Source organism: Kogia breviceps, chromosome 5, assembly GCF_026419965.1.
Source record: "Kogia breviceps isolate mKogBre1 chromosome 5, mKogBre1 haplotype 1, whole genome shotgun sequence".
Classification (NCBI taxonomy): domain Eukaryota; kingdom Metazoa; phylum Chordata; class Mammalia; order Artiodactyla; family Physeteridae; genus Kogia; species Kogia breviceps.
The window spans coordinates 48354874-48359799 of record NC_081314.1 but is presented as its reverse complement, the minus strand read 5'-3'; positions in this window follow the sequence as shown (position 1 = coordinate 48359799).

Sequence of the window (4926 nt, the reverse complement as noted above, 5' to 3'; positions counted from 1 at the left end):
TACATAGAATTATGCATTTGTCCAAAACTATAGAACTTTACAACACACAGTGAACCTTAAAGTATGCAAATTTAAAAAAAATTTAGGTGGTCAAGGGGCCCAAGATAAAATGCAGTATTTGAAAAAAAAATCTAATTGTTTTACAAATGAATAAAACTACCTAATTTAAGGAGTGGGAGACAAGAGTTGGCTTAAGTAACTCTGGAAATGAGTAGAGTCTGTTAGACTAAAAGCAAAAAACAAATAAACCCAAACAAACAAACAAAAAACAAACAAAAAACCACCAAAAACTGCATATAAGAGTGAGAACCAACACAGCTAAATAGAGACTATAGAGACATGACAACCAAATGTAACACTGTATCTTGAATGAGACCCTGGTGCAGTAAAAGGACATTAGGTCTATTTGGACAGAGTGCTGTCTTTGATAAATATATCTTCTATGGGTGCAGGAAGTGAGCAATAAAACTGGTGCAGACCATGTGGTTGCCATTCCTGAACTATAACCATTGGAATCTGGCCAGTCCTTTGTAGGTAAAGGAATAGAAGTGGTTCTCCTTTGCAAGAGGAAGAGAGGACATTGAATATCCACTTCAATTATTTAAAATGGACTGTCTAGCCTCTACATAATTGTCCAAATGTCACACATTTAGGAAACTTCAAATTGATGAATCCCAGTTTTCAACCAGTGGAGGGTAGAAATATATTAATCTGAAGTACCATGGTTTTTATACAATTTCTGGAGTGGCAAGCACACACATGATTCCGAGTATATTGGCTATGACATTTACTAGTAAAGATTAGTGAAAACCAGTTATTCTATTTGATTGCATTGGCAAGTAAAATGGTCAAAACACCCGGTGGAATATTTTTCATTTTATATTTTTGTCATAGAGGAATATTCATTTATGCCATCAATAAGTCTGTTGGTGTCATTGCAATGTATTTCTCCTTTAGAACTAATGTATGGCTAACGTTGAAATAAGAGAGATTTTAGATTCATTGACTATTTTATTTTATTGAAATTTTCCTTCTTATTTCTGTTTAAGTTTAGAGACAATCTATTCTATAACACATAATTTGCACTTACTACTTCAATATTTCAATTGAAAATCTCAACTACAACAGTATGAAAGCACGCATTTTAAAAATATTAATTTGTCAACAGGTTTATATATGCCATTGTTTCCATCTTAATATATTCATTTCATTTTATATAATGAAATTCAGTTATTTTCAGTGCAGTATGCTTTACTTTTTCATCATCAAAAAATTAAAGTCCAATTGGGAAGTAGCTGTTGAAAACATGGTTGTTTGTTTTTTTTTTTAAGTCCCAAGAGGACTTGGAAGTAATTGGAGAGAAGCCTGACATATTAATTTTGTAAGCTGTTTGAAGAAACTACATGATTGTAGTGCTTCCCTGGTGGCACAAGGGTTAAGAGTCCACCTGCCAATGTACGGGACACAGGTTCAAGCCCTGGTCCGGGAAGATCCCACATGCCGCGGAGCAACTTAGCCCATGCACCACAACTACTAAGCCTGTGCTCTAGAGCCCGCAAGTCACAACTACTGAAGCCTGTGCGCCTAGAGCCTGTGCTCCACAATGAGAAGCCGCCATAATGAGAAGCCCGTGGCAAGGCAACAAAGAGTAGCCCCTGTTCACCGCCAACTAGAGAAAGGCTGTGCACAGCAATGAAGACCCAACACAGCCAAAAATAAATGAATAATTTTTTTAAAAAAAGTACATGATGCGAAGGTGTAAAAATAATTTCATTCTAAAGATGACACAGAATGTGTGGAATTTTAATGTGTTTCATTTTAGAAGATATATGAATGAAACTTTCTTCTTTGGAAAGTGTTTCATTTTACTGGTGAGATTAAAATGAATTCATTTAACACAAAATAAATATTTAGCACACATTTTAGAGAAGCTGAAACTGATTTCAAACTATTTTTGAGTATTTTTTATAGAAAGAATTTATTGTGCAATGTTTTTAAAAGCATAAAACTTGAGCATGAACTTATTAGCTCTTTTAGCCTCACTTTTTTTTTTCACTGAGGAGTCTATTTTATATTTGATCAGATGAAATTCATGAATTATCACTATATGGTAAATAAATGTAAAAAAATCAGACTACAACAATGATTTCAAAAGGCAGTTATCTTCGGAGGATATAAACTTATTTCACCAATTACAGCATTGTAATTATATTCAAAATAGTTTTTCAAATTTACCTTTTGAACCACAAGATAGATTACACATTTAGAACGAAGTTAGTTTTAAAAACAAACAATAATTAGATGCTTTTGAAAAAACAAAATACTTTTAAAGATTGTTTTTACATCATAAAGATATTTAAATTCTCTTTAAAACTGATATCAAAAGAAGAATTGCTAAAACTTCTGGACCGATTTTACAGGTATCCTTTAATGAGCCGTTACTCTCTTTAAGTACTTAATTAGCACGTTTGTTTTAAAATTTAGTCACTTTCATTTTTATTCGTGCTTTGAGTTTTCTTTATTGTTCTGACAATGAATTTTGTTTCTTTCCAAAAGAAATGATCATTGGTAATGAGAGATGGTCAATAAAAGGAGTGGAATGTTAAATACTCTCAATGTAATCTATTAGACAACTATGCCATTTCTACAAAAACTGAAAACACATACTGTGCTGAATGTCACCGTACATAGGAAAACTGCTCAGAAGATTCAATCTCACTCTGGGCAGTAGAAGCAATGATTTCTTGGTTATGAAGGAGTAGCCAGCAGAAATATTGTTTGGTACTAATAAAAGTTTCCTCACATCTCCTTGAGATGTGCAAGTGAAAATGACTGAATATTCACCATATTTCCACAAATTTAAAAAGGCATTTTTATTATCAGTGAATTATTTATCTTTGCTGTGAACAGGTATTAAAGCTAAATATATTTTGTACCAGTGTAGGTGCTCCTTCTTAAGGAGTTTTTAAATTATTAAATGCCCCAAACCTTGTAACCTGTTCTTTCTTTTAAGAACATTGAGTCAGAGAAAAAGATATTGAATATCACTAGATGAAGGGAAATATTTAACTTACACGTCATCAATGAGACATATGGTGTATTTATGTCAAATAAAGATGTTTGTACAAATACCAACGCCTATCCTTGGTAGCACTTTCCCACCAGGTCTGATACAACGTTTACCACATTTATTGTTCACACTATTTCACCAACCCCTTAACTGCTGGCTGCTAACAGTTCTGGGTTTGGATCCTGGTTTCCTTTTACTATCAGTGTACTTCATCATCTATAAAAATAATTTAAAATGTGCAAGGGAGACAAAGTTAAAACTTTTGTGTCATTAGCACAATACTTGGCACACTGTAGCCTCTCAATGATTATTTGTCGCTATATATATATATTTTCTTTTCAGGACCTGGGGGTGAGCAGGAGGTGTTTGTTTGTTAATATACTCCTTTTTCAATTGAAGTAATGCACCAACAGGGAGATATGCAGAGAGACAAAAGCTTGAAGAGGACCAAAACAAGGACACAAAATGAAAGTACAACTTTTTTGTTAACCATTGATTGCACTATAAAACAAATTCATGAACTATGGTAAATGTATTAAAACCAGTATTACTACTACTATCCTTATTAAAACCATGACTCTGATTTCAAATAAAATTATTGAACTAGGTAAGAATAAATCTGTGACCCCAGTGTAGTAAAAGTACAATGATCTGTGGTTCTCATTTTAGAAAAAAAAAATGTGCTTTCGTTTTATCAACTTTATTACCTTTAAAGATAAACTATATATTTTGCTAACAGAATTAAGCTAAATTAGTATAATAAAATATCAAAAAATAAAACTGCTAAGTTATTGCTATAAGTAGGTGTTGAATTGTATTAAGAATCTTTTCTGTATCATTCTTGAGGATTCATGTCTGATTTTTTTTTTTTTTTTTTTTTTCCCCAGTACGCGGGCCTCTCACTGCTGTGGCCTCTCCCATTGCAGAGCACAGGCTCTGGACGCGCAGGCTCAGCAGCCATGGCTCACGTGCCTAGCTGCTCCACGGCATGTGGGATCTTCCAGGACCGGGGCACGAACCCGTGTCTCCTGCATCGGCAGGCAAACTCTCAACCACTGCGCCACCAGGGAAGCACCATGTCTGATTTTTAATCAATAGTAAGTGCATTATACTCTGTTAATACAATAATTACTTTAATTGACTTCTTGAGATTGAATCAGTTTTTCATTCCTGAGATAATACTTAGATATTCACAAGGTATTTTTTTAATGTATGGATTTAGTTTGATAATATCTTATTTAGGATTATTACATCTATGTTTATAAGTGAGATTTATTTAAAATATTCTTCTACTATCTGTATCTTGATTTTAGTATCAAAAATATACCAGCCTAATAAAATGAGTGAAATATTCCCATCTTTTTCTGTTCTTGAGAAGAGTTTGTAAAAGTTATAGATTATATCATCTTCTTTGAATGTGCTATAAAAATTTTTTTAAGGTATCTGAATTGGTGTTTGCATATTATTTATTTTTTAGTAGATTTTAACTGTTTTTAAAATTTCAAACTTGTTTCAGCTCTATTCCCCTTCTTTAGATAACATAAAATATTTGAAGTGTATATATGTTTATGTATATATTATATACATGTGTGTGTGAGAACCCTTATGGTAGTCTAAGTAATTTATATTTTTGTAGAAAAATTCATCTTCATTACTTTAAAATTAATTATATATTTTCTTATAAAATTTGTTATGAAAATATCTAATCCATATATATTCATAACCCATTTTATTTACCAACACTGTTTATGCATGCCTTATATATTTCTTCTTAACATTTTATAATTGAGTTTTTTCAATTTTACCTCTAATCTAGAGTATCAATGCTGAAGAGACTATACATATTAAAATTTAAT